Genomic DNA, 17,250 nt, shown 5'->3' on the forward strand with positions numbered 1-17,250 from the left:
GATATATGTCACAAAGCCAAATATTGGCAAGGATAATTGGCCCGGCCGATAATTGGTGGACAGGATAGGATAGGACTTTATTGTCATTGCACAAGTACAACGAAACTATGTTTTCAGCACAAACCCGTTCAAGATTAGACAAACAGATCTCTTTTCAGTATGACCATAACATTTATCTATAGCCGCCCAGCATGCGTGGGTCTCAATGACAGTAAACTATGGCGTTGAGTAGAGAGAGGGCCAGCGAGCTTAAAACATGCTCCTTTGCATACATGATGGACTAGAAGTGATACATTTGATTTGTTCCATACAACTGAACTGTCTCAGAGTAAATCAGAACTTTGCGCCTCACCTTAGTGCCTGTACTTGTCTAATCGGGCCCTCGTGGACACACAGCATCTGGAAATGGTGTCCACAAAAAAGGGGCTACAAAAGCAACACGTGATAGGCATCACATTTGTCATTAACTGTTTTGAAAATAACGTATATTAATGTATTGTTCATTTGATTTTTAACGTCTTTTATCGTCAAACATGCCGAGCGACTTACCAGTGTGCCTGGTCAGTGCTGTGGCAGGCTCCTGGTAAAAGGTTCTTCTGTAGAGGGACCACAGGTGACTCTAGTGGGACTCCATCTGTGATTGGCTGCCAACGACAAACACCCGCCCTCGTCGCCTGGGCGGGGCTTGCAGAATAACGGCGTCATCATGACAGAGTCATCACACCCACAATCCCTGCAGAGACAGAACAAACACCAAGTCAGCATGGAGTGTGCGGTGTCATCCACACCTGTGTGAAGTTGGCCCCCTTTGTTGTTGCAAATATTAAAATATTAAAATCAAACCAATCAAACTTTATTCATAAAGCGCTTTGCATACATAAAAGAAATGCAACGCAAAGTGCTTTAAAAAGTTAAAAACAATACCCCGATTACCCATGTCCCCCATTATCACATACGTACGCACAGACACAGATACCAACACACACGCATATGCAACTATATGAACAAATGATTGCATGTCTGAGTAGAGGAGACATGTGAGTAAACACTATCACATCTGCACCAGGAGGTCATCAGACCATGGCCACCAGGACGCTGACACAAAAGCGCCCCCACAAGCACAGCCAATAACCCCTGATGGCTCATTTGAGGAATGTTGGAAAATAAAAATAATAAAACTTGTAAAATAGTAAGAACCATGAGTAGAAATAAAGAATAAAATACAAGTAAGAAATATGAAAATTAATTTAAAAAAAATAAAATAGAACTAAATGCAATCTTGCATAACTAGTAGGATAAAAAGTAAAATACAAATGCCTTCAATAAAATAATTAATATCAGGTAAAAGCCAAAAACAAAAAGGTGGGTCTTAAGCCTGCTCTTAAAAACATGAACGTTCTCCGCAGCCCTGAAGTCCTCCGAGGAGCAAGCTGTTCCATAGATGAGGGACATAATGGTGGAAAGATGCCATCCCGTAAATTTGTCCTGACTTTTAGAATGATTAGGAGATGAGTTCAGAAGGTTCATAGGGTAAAAGCAAATCTGAAAGATAAGAAGGCCCAATTCAATAAAAAACATCTATAAACCATAAGAAGAACCTTAAAATTGATCTTGAAACAGACCAATGCAGAGATTTTAAAACTGATGTAATGTGAGCCCGCCATCTGGTCTTCGTCAGGTCACGTGCCGCTGAATTTTGGAGTAATTGCAAAAGGTGTAATAACCTTTTTAGGAAGACCAGAAAGCAGGGCGTTACAATAATCTATACAACTTGTAATAAAAGCAAGCATTAGCGTCTTTGTGTTGCTAAAATAACACGGACATTCCTTTGTGCCTTTAGGGTTTTTCACTTATTTTGCAGTAAAATATATTTTCTGACTAGTGATGACCAGTGCCCCCGCCATGGCAAAATCTCACCAAACGTTTGGCCTGCAGTTTTTTGTCTAATTACAGGTTTTATAATATAACGTTTTATCATTCGTAACCAGCCCACCCCACACATCTTGTCAAAATCTCCCAAAACCTGTCCAATTGTGCTGCACAAATGTTTTGTCTAACTCAGGGGTGTCAAACAGGTTTTATTATAGGGCCGTATCGCAATTATGTTTGCCCTGAGAGGTGAATGATATTATTACACAATTGCCTATGCATTTAATGACTTGTTTTTTTATGTACAATGTAAAAAAATTTTTTGATTTTACAGTAAAAAACAGACAGCTCAGTCGCAAATATTTTACCGTAGAATCTACAGTGTTTTTTTTTAGCATGTTACTGTAAATAGAAAAAACAGTACCAGCATTTTTCACGGTACAAAACTGGCAGCTTAATTTATATATATATATTTTTTTTACTGTAAATATAACATTTTTACAGTCAATGCTCAGTTTCCAGCATTTTACGGTCAAAAAACAGTGGTACTGTTTTTTCATGTACAGTAAAATGCTGTAAAACCACAGTAAATTTCATAAAGTCGCTGTAAAATCTATTTTTAAAAATTTGACAATTTGATGAATAACTTGCTTTGAAATCATAAGTCAAGCAGATAGAAAGTATTTATTTCCAGTTGAACAAAAACATTGTTTGAATGTATGATCATATATTTGCTACATTATAATATTTATGTTTAAAAAATATGCGATCGCATTGCATTGAGTACATGTATTTTTTCTGTCAAAATGGAAAAAACTAATACATTTAGTAAGAAAATATAAAATACTATAATTTCCAGGCTTTCGAGGGCCAAATAAAATGATGTGGTGGGCCAGATCTGGCCCCCGGGCCTTGGATTTGACAACTGTGGTCTAACTATTTGTGAATGTATGTTATGGACCTGGTGATGAATAACAACACGTTAATAACATACAAAGTATAATATGCTAATGACCTAAAACTAATAGTTACACAAAAAACTTTTGGCAGCACAAACGCAGCACAAATGAATAGTTTTTGGGAGACTGACAATGTTGGGATGCTGGTTATCAATCATAAATGTTATTAACAGAAAAAATTATAATGTTAGAAAAAACATTTTACAGCACAAACGTAGCACAAACGACTGGGACGAAGTTGGGGGATATTTTGACAAAGTTGGGGGTGGGGGGGGCTTTAATTAATGAATTACGCAATAGTAATATTAAAAAGTATAAAACCTTAACATACATAAACATTTTTTAAAAATGAGTGAAAATGTTCAGCACAAACCAGCACAAATGTTAAGGGGCTGGTTATGAATTATAATAGTTGGACTAAAAAAATTTTTGCAGCACAAACGTAGCACAAAGGACTGGGACAAGTTTGGGGAGATTTTGACATGGTTAGGAAGCTATTATGAATAATAACATGTTAATTACACGTTAGTAACAAAGAGACTATAAAAGGTTAATAACATACATAAAAAAACTACAGTTAGAGAAAAAATGTTGCAGCACAAACGTAGCACAAATGAACGCGAGAAGTTTGTGGAGGTTTTTTACAGGTGAGGGACTGTTATGAATAATAACACGTTAGTTACACGTTAATAACACAAAAAGTATAAAACGTTAACATAAATAAAAACTATAGTTAGAGAAAGACATTTTGCAGCACAAACTATTGTGACATGTTTGGGGAGTGTTTGCCAAGATAAGGTGGCTAGTTATGAATAATAACACGTTAATTACACAATAACAAAAACTCTAAAACGTTAATAACATACATAAAACTATAGATAGAGGAGAAAAATGTAGCAAAGGAATGGGACAAGTTTAAGGACATTTTTGATAGGTTTGGGGGCTGGATGACATCACTAGTCATAAACTATGTGTGAGAATAATTGAAAAACCGTAGATGCCTAAATAAACATTTTTACAGCACAAACGTAATGGCTGTGTTATTTTCATATTTGCAACTTCACACAGGTAATAAAAGGAACATTGACAGAGTTTCCCATCACATTCAAAACAACATTTTCTCCCAAGTTTACGAAGGAAAATAGCCACAAAGCCACATTGTGCCTTAAAAACAACAGTAAGATTTAGTATGTTGACATTTAGAGGAGAAAAACAAGAAGAAACGTGAGAGTGGGATGAAGCCTAGTGAGGCGTGCCTGACCCACTTGGACCAGAAGTTGGGGAATGTACCGGGGGGGACGTCACAGTGAAAATGTTGCCGTGGCAACAAGGAGCCCAAGGATAACGCTTCCTTTGTACTTAGTCACAAAAAGGAAGAAGAAAGGGGGGGTGGGGGGGTTGTTGTGGACTGGGGGTGCTGAAGGTGCTCCCCCAGAAGATATATAAAACTACTTGGTGCTTTTGTGTAGTTGTACTTTCATTTCTTGACCGGAGCATGTTTTCTATACAGTCTTGTGCCGTACATCTTGGATTTCACTGTTGCACGGTAGACAAACATATTAGTTAAAAAAGCACAGAGAAATGTTAGTAAATGATGGACAAGAAAACACCTGACGTGAAGATAACCTTCATTTACTTATTTGTGTTGCATTAATAAAATGCAGTCTACAAAAAAAACCTTTAAAGAGTAACTAGTAACTTTTACTACTACTCATACATTATAAAATCAGTTACTCTTTTACTAAGTAGGTTTTTAACCTGTACTGTTACTTATACTTGAATAACACTACCGCAAAAATAACTGTAATTGATTTCAATATTTTAGAACTGTTTTTTTTTTCTTACAGGATATCAAGCTGAAAATGAGAATATAGATTTTATTTTTATTTTTGCTTGAGATGGAGCTTCTTTTTGTGTGTGTCGCCATCTAGAGTGACTTTGGATTATGGACGTTTGTTTTTAAATTGAACCTGTGTCAGAAGTGGTAAGCATGCTTGTGTGTGTGTGTGTGTGTGTGTGTGTGTGTGTGTGTGTGTGTGTGTGTGTGTGTGTGTGTGTGTGTGTGTGTGTGTGTGTGTGTGTGTGTGTGTGTGTGTGTGTGCGTGTGTTTGCGTGTGTGTGCGTTTGCGTGTGTGTCTGTGTGCGTGTGTGTGAAAGAGTGTGTGTGTTGAGATGTTTAAAAGAAGCATTATGTTTAATACACCACAATTTGAATAAGGCTAACAAATTGTCCAGTCAGTGTTGTTAGCATTAAAGGGGAACTGCATTTTTTTCCAATTGTGCCTTTCATTCACAATTTCTATGTAAAGCAAGAACACATGTTTTTTTTTAATGCATTCTAACTCGTAAAGAATGGCAAGTAAGAGGTGGCCAACAATGCGGTTAATGGGAGTAATCTAAAAAAAAAAAACATCTAAAAACTGCCAAGAATACTACATTTACATGCCGTGACCTGAATATTAACCAAGTATTAGCGATATTGTTATCATAAGTGCTAACACCAAGGAACTACTTTTAGCAGCGCCATGATCACAGAGCGGTAACTAGCTTATGCTGCTATGACATACTGAGCTGGTGAAAATCTTTCTAGATTATAAATAATGCCTCTTACTTGTACAGAAGAAGGTTGTGATCCAAGAGAGCTAATTTTGATTCAGTTTGGACCCGGAGATCGCGAGAAAGACACAAAAAGATGCTTTTTTTTTTTTTTTTTTACCTGCGTGAGTATTATGAATCATTCATCATCTAAATCGGAAGATATAAACATCCCATCAGTCGGCACATCAGTGAGAGCAGACATTGTACAGTAAGGCATTGTTTTATTATGTTGGTAGTTTGTATTTATTGTTCAGCACTTAGCAAAACTGCTACTTGCTGGATCTGCTTATCACTCAGCTTCTAAAACTTTTACCCATCCTCCGTACATTCAGACTCAAAAACATAGGATTCTGGATCATTGTATGTCCCAAAGTAGTCGTTGTCTCTCATGAAGTCTGCCATGATAAGTAGTGTTGTTGTTTTTTGTTTTTTAACCTGCGTGAGTTTTGAGTTTGAGTTTGAGTTTAAGTTTATTTCGAACATGCAAGCATACAACATGATACATCACAATTTCCAGTTTCTCTTTTCAACATGTTCGAAAAGGAGTAGGAAGAAGCAGAGCTTATTTAATCCTACCCCTTTTCTTTACATAACAGTTACAAAACTTTTTGTTCAAATCCTGTTCACAATTTTTTCACAATAAACTCCATAAGTAATCACAATAAAAATAAATAAATAAATAATAGTAAGAATTTAATAATATTAATTGGTGAAGTAAGTCATATTTCATATGATGAGATAAGTACGATTACTTTAAGAATGAATGAATGGATGGATATTATGAATAATTCTTCATCTAAATCGGCAGATATAAACATCCCATCAGTCGGCATCCCAGTAAGAGCAGACATTGTACAGTAAGGGATTGTTTTATTATGTTTGTAGTTTGTATTTCTTGTTTAGCACTTAGCAAAACTGCTACTTGCTGAATCTGCTTATCACTCAGCTTTTAAAACTTTTACTCATCCTCTGTATATTCAGACTCAAAAACATAGGATTCTGGATCATCATTTGTCCCAAAGTAGTCGTTGTCTCTCATGAAGTCTGCCATGATACGGGGCGGCGGGAGAACAGGATCGCAGGTTTTAAAACTCATACACAGAAGATGCCCTTCTAATTCTTAACAGGGAACTGAAATTTTGGGGGAATTTTGCCTATCATTCACAAGTCTAATGTGAGACAGGAACATATGATTTTATGCATTCTATGTCACAAATAAATGCCAGCAGAAGTCAGCTACCAATGGAGCTAATGGAAATCGCTCTATCCCGCTTATAAAGCCTTTTAAAAAACATCCAAAAGCCTCCGTCATTGTATATAAGTGACAGGCAGGCACGTTCATAATCCATCTATCCATTTCCTTATTTTGCTCATTTTAAAGGCCTACTGAAATGAAATTTTTTTATTTAAAAGGGGATAGCAGATCCATTCTATGTGTCATACTTGATCATTTCGCGATAATGCCATATTTTTGCTGAAAGGATTTAGTAGAGAACAACGACGATAAAGTTCGCAACTTTTGGTCGCTGATTAAAAAAAAGCCTTGCCTATACCGGAAGTAGCGTGGCGTCACAGGAGGTAGGATTCCTCACAATTCCCCGTTGTTTACAATGGAGCGAGAGAGATTCGGACCGAGAAAGCGACGATTACCCCATTAATTTGAGCGAGGATGAAAGATTTGTGGATGAGGCACGTTAGAGTGAAGAACTAGAGAGGCAGTGCAGGGTGTATCTTTTTTCGCTCTGACCGTAACTTAGGTACAAGGTCTCATTGGATTCCACACACTCTCCTTTTTCTATTGTGGATCACGGATTTGTATTTTAAACCACCTCGGATATTATATCCTCTTGAAAATGAGAGTCGAGAACACGAAATGGACATTCACAGTGACTTTTATCTCCACGACAATACATCAGCGAAGCTCTTTAGCTACTGAGCTAACGTGATAGCATCTGGCTCCAATGCAGATAGAAACAAAATAAATAAATCCCTGACGGGAAGGATAGACAGAAGATCAACAATTCTATTAAACCATGGACATGTAACTACATGGTTAATAATTCTCAGCCTGGCAAAGCTTAACAATGCTGTTGCTAACGACGCTGAAGCTAACTTAGCAACTTAGCAACCGGACCTCACAGAGCTATGATAAAAACGTTAGCGCTCCACCTACGCCAGCCAGCCCTCATCTGCACATCAACACCCGTGCTCACCTGCGTTCCAGCGATCGACAGCGCGACGAAGGACTTCACCCGATCACAGATGCGGTGGCGGCTAGCATCGGCTAGCGCGTCTGCTATCCAAGTAAGTACTCCTTGATGTGTTGCTACAGCCAGCCGCTAATAAACCGATCCCACCTACAACTTTCTTCTTTGCAATCTCCATTGTTCATTAAACAAATTGCAAAAGATTCACCAACACAGATGTCCAGAATACTGTGGAATTGTTCGATGAAAACAGAGCTTTTTGTATGGTGACACATTGAGTACGAATACTTCCGTTGCCGTCGTGACGTCACGCGCATACGTAATATCCAAAGGAGTTTTTCAACCGGAAGTTTAGCGGGAAATTTAAAATTGCACTTTATAAGTTAACCCGGCCGTATTGGCATGTGTTGCAATGTTAAGATTTCATCATTGATATATAAACTATCAGACTGCGTGGTCGGTAGTAGTGGGTTTCAGTAGGCCTTTAAGCAAACAATGGCCTGTCAATTTCGCATCACAATGTTCGCTTACCGCTTCAACGACAAACACTAAGCATCATGTAGCAGTATTACTAAGTGCTGAATGAGATCAACTATACACATAAAACAATCACTTACTGTACAGTGTCTGCTCTCACTGGGATGCCGACTGATGGGATGTTTACATCTTCCCGTTTAGATGAAGAATTAATCATAATCATCACGATGTGTTAAAAAAAAGTGCCACAAATGAGCAGGGTTTTTTTGTGTCTTTCTCATCATCTCCGGGTTTGAGGTTGGAGGTCAAAGTTGACCAACTTCTCGGTTTATGTCCACAACCTTCTACTATCCAGGTGAGACACAATTCAGTGGCAATGCAGCGGCTCAATATGTCAATATAGCAGCATAAGCTAGTTAGCTCTCGGTTATCAAAGCGCCGCTAGCTAACAGTTTGTGTGAAAAAGCGCCTATTATATAACAATATTGATAATACTTAGTTAATATTCAGGTCACGAGATGTAAATGGAGTATTGTTGGTGGTTTTTGGATGGTTTTTTAGAAGGTTTCATGGGCGAAATAGAGTACTCCCATTAGCTGAATTGTTAACTACCTCGTACTTGCCGTATTTACGAATACATAAAAAAAACTAAACGTATGTGTTCTTGTCTTATATAAGGATTGTAAATGATCATCACCGATATACACCTCTGAAAAAGTAGGTCTACTATATCCATGCTGGCTTCTGCAGCCAGCACTTACTGAACATAGCTAACCCAAATACTGTACCTATGGTCTCCAATAGTGATAGATCCAAAACACGTACCAACTAGGGTTGTCCCAATACCAACATTTTAGTACGAGTGGCACAATGTATTTCGATACTTTTTCTAAATAAAGGTACCACAAAAAATTGCATTATTGGCTTTATTTTTATTTTTTAAATCTTAGGGTACATTAAACATATGTTTCTTATTGCAATTTGGTCCTTAAATAAAATAGTGAACATACTAGACAACTTGTCTTTTAGTAGTAAGTAAACAAACAAAGGCTCCTAATTAGTCTGCTGACATATGCAGTAACATATTGTGTCATTTATCATTCTATTATTTTGTCAACATTATGAAGGACAAGCTGTAAAAATTTATTATTAATCTACCTGTTCATTTACTGTTAATATCTGCTTATTTTCTGTTTTAACAAGTTCTATCTACACTTCTGTTAAAATGTAATAATCACTTATTCTTCTTCTGTTTGATACTTTACATTAGTTTTGGATGATACCACAAATTTTGGTATCGATCCAATACCAAGTAGTTACAAGATCATACATTGGTCATGTTCAAAGTCCTCTTGTGTCCAGGGACCTATTTCCTGAGTTTATAAACATTATATGATTTTTTTTTAAAGGAAAAAAATATTGATGTATTCATAGTAGTATCGACTAAATACGCTCTTGTACTTGATATCATTACAGTGGATGTCAGGTGTAGATCCACCCATGGCATTTGTTTACATTCAGGGGTGCCAGCTTGCTGTTAGCGGTGAGCTATTGTATCCTCCTAGGGTGTGTAGTGAAGCATGTTTAGCTATTCCTCATCCTGCAGTGATCATGATACTTGTAAGAAACTTACTTTATTTGTCGCCAAGGAGGCCAGTATTAGTGATTTAGAAGAAGCTAAAACACTGCCGACTGCGAATGGACGTTAGCCGCTAGCTAGCTAGCCATGTCTTAAAGCACCTCTTCCTGAGGGCGTTTCAGTGTTATGCTCCTCTGTTCGTAAAACCAGCAATGTCATGACGTGACGACCCGCCGTCATGCCCGTTAAAAAGAAAAATGGGGAACCGGTACTTTTCAAACAGAGTATAGTACCGTTTATGATTCATTAGTACCGCGATACTATACTAGAACCGGTATACCATACAACCGTAGTGCCTACTGTAAACTAATGACATAAAAAAAAAAAGACTATTAAAAGGAAGGATGAAGGGTAAGGACATACTTGGCAGTAAAAAAGGTGTTGGGTGTGTATCCTCAAAGGCAAACAGATGCTGACAGCGTGTAGCAGGTAGCACCACACACACGGTGGTTTACCTTAGAGACGATGTGAGGCGTGAAGCCTTGGTCACCTGCAATTACTCACACGTCCCAACAGTCCCACAGCGTCTACCTTTCAGAGGTTAGAACACTCGGTGTCATGACGTAAACCTGGTGACACTCATAGCGGGCAGCAGCTAATTCGGGCTGTCGACGTCAAACAGATCCGGTTTACAAAGGAAAACCTAGTGCCAGAAATGTACCCCGAGGGTACGGGTAAGAAGAATCGCACACTGTCGACCGTGGGTATTTATAGTTGTCGCCAGTGTCAGGGATCACTGGTGCACCCAAAGGCTACATGCTAGGTCCCACTTGATTACGGACCCTATTTTGAACTCGCAATGACTTCTGAGACTTGGCAGAGGCCACACGACTCGGGTTGTTGATCCATGAGTGAGATCGGCCGAAACCGATCACATGTATTAACTGATTGGTTACTTGAAAAAGTACTGGTAAATATCTTGGTCTTAAAGGCGGAACTTGAATAAATGATCCTACTTTAACTACTTTTTTATAAGGGGGGTAAATGTTTGCATTTGTACTTTATTAATGCATTATTGCACCATTGTTGTTTATGCCTTGTGGAGAGATTAGTCCTTCATAATTGTATACCGTATTTTCCAGACTATAAGGCGCACTTAAAATCCTTTTTTCCCCCTCAAAACTCGACAGTGCGCTTAATGTACGGAATAATTCTGGTTTTGCTTACCGACCTCGAAGCTATTTTATTTGGTAGATGGAGAAATGATAAGTGTGACCGATAGATGGCAGTCAAACATAAGAGATATGTGTGTAAACTGCAATATGATGGCAATACGACTCAAATAAACAACACCAACATTTTATATGTTCCATTGAAAATATAGAACATTACACACGGCGCTCAAAAATCTATCAAAATGTTTTAGTACGACTTTGGTAAGCTATAAAGCCGTACCGCTTGATGGATTGTACCGTGCTTCAACATAAGAGTATTATTATGGTGTGTGTATAATGTAAGACATTTTCTGGCGTTTTGTTTCGCAATATTATGCAAAAGCAACTTTTCTTACCTTCTGGCACCTGCTGATAATCGCTGACTAATCGACTATCAAAATAATCGTTAGTTGCAGAACCTATTGTACATACTCCGAAAGGTCCAACATGTCTACCACAAACTCCCCAAAAAGGACAAGTACATCCTCCTTAGCCGCCTTGTTTTCGAAGCCTTCCAAAGTCCCAGGCTTCAGACCAAAGCCATCATTGGACCCCAATAGTGTTAGCCCCGCCCACTCTAAAATACAGGACCTGAGTCTCAAATTCTAAACAGCTCTTTTGGAACAAGTTTCAAAGAAGGCAAGATTGTTTTATAAATGTCTCCGCCAAGCCTCCGTGGTTTCATTTCTCATTTTCGGGACTTATGAGGATCCCAAATACACACAAAAACAAAGTTGTTTTTGCATAGTAAGTTCTATTCAAAAGGGTCATATTAAGATTTGTTTTTCTTAAGGTCTATATAACTTGTAATATTAGTTTTCGTTCAAAACTTTGCACAGAGTATGTTTTAAAGACCGTTTTTAAGCCGCTTTCTGACTATCTCGTCGCTGTTTTGTGGGCGGTCTTATTTATGAGTCTCCATTTCTACTGTCTTCTACTGTCATCCATGTTGTCGTTTTTAGCGCTTCCATAGCGAGGCTACAGACAGATATAAGTTCAAACTACACGCTACGGTAGTGTTGTAATGATACCAATATTTTGGTACCGGTACTAAAAATGTTTCAGTACTTTTCGGTACTTTTCTAAATAAAGGGAACTACAACAAATTGCATTATTGGCTTTATTTTAACAAAAAATCTTAGGGTACATTAAACATATGTTTATTATTGCAGTTAAGTCCTTAAATAAAATAGTGAACATACTAGACAACTTGTCTTTTAGCAGAAAGTAAACAAACAAAGACTCCTAATTAGTCTGCTGACGTATGCAGTAACATATTGTGTCATTTATCATTCTATTATTTTGTCAACTTTATGAGGGACAAACTGTAAAAATTTATTATTAATCTACTTGTTCATTTACTGTTAATATCTGCTTATTTTCTGTTTCAACATGTTCTATCTACACTTCTGTTAAAATGTAATAATCATTTATTCTTCTGTTGTTTGATACTTTACATTAGTTTTGGATGATACCACAAATTTAAGTATCAATCCGATACCAAGTAGTTACAAGATCTCACATTGGTCATATTCAAAGTCCTCATGTGTCCAGGGGCATATTTCCTGAGTTCATAAACATACGGTACCGAAAATGATAGTACCGAAAATTATTAATTAGTGTCGCGGTACTATACTAATACCGGTATACCGTACAACCCTACGCTACGGTGTATTAGAAATGGTAACAGCGGAGGGTGCATGTGCATGTACGAGCCAGTCTGCCCCAGAGGATAGCGAAAAAGAAGCTTATTGACTACAATGGCGGACTCGCGCAAAGCTCTCCGGATAAACTTCTACCATGTATGGAGATATCCTCTGACATTACTAGTGACAAATACGTCACTCGCTACTGAAAAACGGCTTGTTTGGAGGAAGTATATAGGAAGGCAAGATTATTTTATAAATATCTCCGCCATGCCTCCATTGTTCGTTTCAAAATGTCAGGACTTATGCAGATCCCAAATACATAAACAGGTACCAATTGGTTGCTCAAAAAGGTTCATAATGTCTTCTTATTCATATACTTTGCACATTTTTTTTATAATCAGACAACATTTTCGGTATATTCCATTTAATATACCGAAAATATTGTCTGATTACAAGAAAATTTGAAAAGGTACCAATTGGTAAGAAAAGTTGGTTTTGCATAAAAGGTCCCTTTTAAGTACTGTATGTTACGAACTATAAGCCAATACTTTTTTCCAAAGCTTTGAACCCTACGGTTTATACAAAGGTGCAGCGAATCTATGGATTTTTCTTCGCTAACGGCAATAATTTTTTGTATACAACAAACTAAGTAGTAATAGAGACTGAAAATGTGTGTTATTGTTTTTGCTATGGCACCATCTTTTGGACGAGTCCGCTCAAATCTACAGTATTTCCTTCTGTTTCACACATTGAAGTGCCGTTCCGTCTTATGGTCGTCAATCGCTTTTCTACTCCTACGGTTTCCTCATCGCTCCAAGCAATGTTTGTATGTTTTACAATATAACAAAAAAAAAAAAAAATCATACCTACTAAACAGTCCCACATTTCAAGCATATTTGTACATGCTCCTAATATAAACAAGCTTGAGTTGTTAGCATTAGCTACTATGCTAACTTGTTTACAAGTGTCTTTGTAAGTACTAACTTACAAAGGCGTTCTTTTTGTATTGTTTCAGTTTCTTGAATTCACCAAAACATCACTATGGAGTTGTTGAGTCGGTTTAGCAGCAAGCGGGTCCATAACGATGACTTCTGTTTTGTTTGATCAGCCGTTTTACTGCCACTGAAACAATTATGTTAAAAAACATTTACAAAATCTTTCTGTGTAAATAACTAATTTCACATCTGCGATTAACTTATGGAATATTTTGTTCTTCTAAAATTTAGTGGGTGTGGCTTATATACCGGTGCGCTCTATAGCCCGGACAATAGGGTAGTAGCATGTTACTACCCACCTCTGTTTACCTGGGCCCTAATTATACGATGACGGCATGGTTCTGTGTGAAAGCAGCCACAATAACAGGCAACATCCTGGTTTGGAGGGTTCTGTATAAAAAGCTGGCGGCATACAAAAAGTTGGCTTTATGATGTTGCCATGTAAATGTATCCTTCATTGACCTCAGTTACTCACGATAATAGCCTTCTGAATTCTTCTCGATTGTCTCATCGGGTTTGTGCCAGACCTCTTTTTACCTCGTCAACACACAAACACACACGTGCAGCACTTTTAACACACCAACCCAGTTTCCCCCGCTCAGCCGTCAACCTGCTGATTAGATTGCAGCCGGAGGAGTGTGGAAATCTGATGTCGCCTCGTGGACAAGGGGGATGGAATGACAGTCTGTGTGTGTGTGTGTTTTTGTATTTCTACCCTTCTTGAGACACCAAGAAGGAAAAGTACCTTCCATATGAGGAGGTGTGAACAAGTTAGGACATAAATCATGGTCCCAATACGGAAAACCATTGCATCTAATAGAGAATGTCTCATTTTCACCCCTGGTGGTGAAATCTATCAAAATGAGGGTGGTCCCAAAAATATGGCGTCACATTAGTACCAAAAATCCAAGCGCGTAAAAACTGTTATCGCGCGCTGATTCTCCACTTCATGCGCGCGCGCGACACCCTTTTGCGGGCGCGTGGTGCCTTTGTGCGCGCGCGCTTTGCCTTTCTGCGCGCGCGCGCTTTGCCTTTCTGCGCGCGCGCTGTGCCTTTCTGCGCGCGCGCTGTGCCTTTCTGCGCGCGCGCTGTGCCTTTCTGCGCGCGCGCTGTGCCTTTCTGCGCGCTGTCATGTTTCATTTTGGTACTTTGGGGGCGGGCATGCTTAGACCGCCCCTTCTTTCTGATTGGCTTTATAAAAAAAAAAGAAGAAAAAAAAATACAACTTCAAGTAGGTTGTAAAAAAAGGCAGATGAAGTGAAACTATAGCAATGCTTTTCTTTACACTCTCTCATGCACACAAATACTCATGTTATGAGAAGTATATTGTTTCAAAAATATTAACATTAATTGTTGATATTTTAAACATCTTTCAGATTACATTGCTCGAATTCAAAAACCACTTTACTACACAAATATTAGGCCCAATGTGCAGGATTATTCTATTAGTATTAGTTATTTTTATGTTTTATCATATCTTAGCTTATTTTTATGTTTTATCATATCTTAGCCTATTTTTATATGGTCTTATTATATTTATATTTCAGTTTTTATTGTATTTTATTTTATTTTATAGTTTTTCATATTGTAGTTTATTTTTATGTTTTATGTATCTTATCTTATTTCATATTATTTTTGGACTTTTACCTGATGTGTATTTTAATTATTTTTAATCCATTTATTTGATCATCTAGTGTTTCCTCAAAGAGCCCTCTGGATCTCCACGTCCAGAGGGTTCCTGTGATTGGCTATTGTCATTGTGTTGTTATTATTATTGTTGTTGTTGTTTGTTTATTTGTATGTACATGTTTGACTGTCTTCATGGGGTGTGGGTGTTATTTCTCATTTTGTTTTTAACTATGTAAAGCACTTTGAGCTGCATTTTAAATGTATGAAAAGTGTTTTATAAATAAAAATTTATTATTATTATTTTTAGTAATAGTACCCTTACAATCACTCCAAACCAGTTCAATAACTTACCTCTTTTTCAGCCAACATTTTTTTATCCACTTCTTCCTCCGTAAATCTTGATACATATTGACGATGACCCGCCCTGCTATACTTCTGATTGCTCAAAGCCAATCAGAAAGAAGGGGCGGTCTAAGCATGCCCGCCCCCAAAGTACCAAAATGAAACATGACAGCGCACAGACCGAGACAGCGCGCGCACAAAGGCACCACGCGCGCACAAAAGGGTGTCGCGCGCGCGCACGAAGTGGAGAATCAGCGCGCGATAACAGTTTTCACGCGCTTGGATTTTTGGTACTAATGTGACGCCATACAAAAAGGAGGGATTTATCAAATTGACTGTGTGTTGGTTTTAAAAGTGCTCCCCCTCTGGTCAACATATGAAATAACAAAAGTGTGTTAAGAAATTGAGGTGCTCCCCCTCTGGCCAACATATGTAATAAGTGTGTGCAAGAAATTGAAATGCAACCCCGTTGGCCAACATTTATAAAAAATCTAACACATTTATATAGAGACATACTGTAATAACTTGAACTAAATAATGAATATTAAAAACCAATTAGAAACAAAAATAATTTTAAAAAAGTACTGTATTTTTCAGACTATAAGGCGCACTTAAAATCCTTTCATTTTCTCAAAAATCGACAGTGCGCCTTATAACCTAATATAGTGCGCCTAATATACAGCATAATTTTGGTTGTGCTTACTGACCTCGAAGCAATTTTATTTGGTACATAGTGTAATGATAAGTGTGACCAGTAGATGGCAGTCACACATAAGAGATACTTGTAGACTGCAATATGACTCAAGTAAACAACACCAAAACTTTAAATGTTCCATTGAGAATATAGAACATTACACACGGCAATCAAAAATCTGTCAAAATGTTTTTAGTACGACTTCGGTAAGCTATGAAGCTGCTTCGCTTGATGGATTGTCGGTGCATTAAACATACGAGTATTATTATGTTGCATGTATAAGGACCGCAAAATGGCACCTATTAGCAGACATTATCTGGCGGTTTGTTTCGCAGTATTATGCAGAACCAACTTTTCTTACCTTCTGGTACCTGCTGATCTGTATTTGGGTTAGCATAAGTCCTGAAAATGTGAGCGTGTTTGCAATTGTAGTCAATAAGCTTCTTCTTCTTCTCCACCTTCTTATGTGGCATTGATCCTACACTGTTGCTATTTGTAATATAAAGTAGGGTAAAGTTGTTACTTATATCTGTCAGTAGACTAGCTATTAAAGCTCTAAAAACTGTAGTGAGTTTACATAATTCACCCACGGAACTTTAGTTATTAGAGAGTTCCGGTTGGACGTTTTTTTATGGCACACATTTCCGGCGTTGTTGTTGCACTAGTGATCCACGGATGAGGAGATGCTGCTCCGTTATTGATTAAAGTAAAGTCTGAATGTCATTCAAAATGTTAGCTCCATCTTTTGACACTTCTTCCACACCCGTCCTTGCACGCTACACCGCTACAACAAAGATGACGGGGAGTAAATAAGACCGCCCACAAAACGGTGCAGCCTGAAGAGACTGTCAGAAAGCGGCTTGAAGATGATCTGTAAAACATCATCTATGCAACATTTTGACCAAAGAACCACCATTACATGTAGAGTGTTCGTCCTGAGATCGGTAGGTTGTGAGTTCAAACCCCGGCCGAGTCATACCAAAGACTATAAAAATGGGACCCATTACCTCCCTGCTTGGCACTCAGCATCAAGGGTTG

The 17,250-nt window shown here is 37.9% G+C and overlaps 1 protein-coding gene across 4 annotated transcripts in view; it reads right to left on the reverse strand.

The window, feature by feature from the left end:
• The window catches only part of LOC133652225 (atos homolog protein B), an 86,640-nt gene that overhangs the window by 20,283 nt on the left and 49,107 nt on the right, over positions 1–17,250 (reverse strand). For 2 of the 4 annotated variants that reach the window (XM_062050735.1, XM_062050736.1), the window contains 2 exons: positions 550–733; positions 353–426 (listed from right to left, as the gene is read on the reverse strand). The gene's annotated coding sequence lies outside the window, so the exon portion shown is untranslated. The remainder of the gene's footprint in view (positions 1–352; positions 427–549; positions 734–17,250) is intronic. The other 2 variants (XM_062050738.1, XM_062050737.1) reach the window with 2 other exon arrangements.

The sequence above is a fragment of the Entelurus aequoreus genome, linkage group LG06 (genome assembly GCF_033978785.1).
Source record: "Entelurus aequoreus isolate RoL-2023_Sb linkage group LG06, RoL_Eaeq_v1.1, whole genome shotgun sequence".
NCBI classification, from domain to species: Eukaryota; Metazoa; Chordata; class Actinopteri; order Syngnathiformes; family Syngnathidae; genus Entelurus; species Entelurus aequoreus.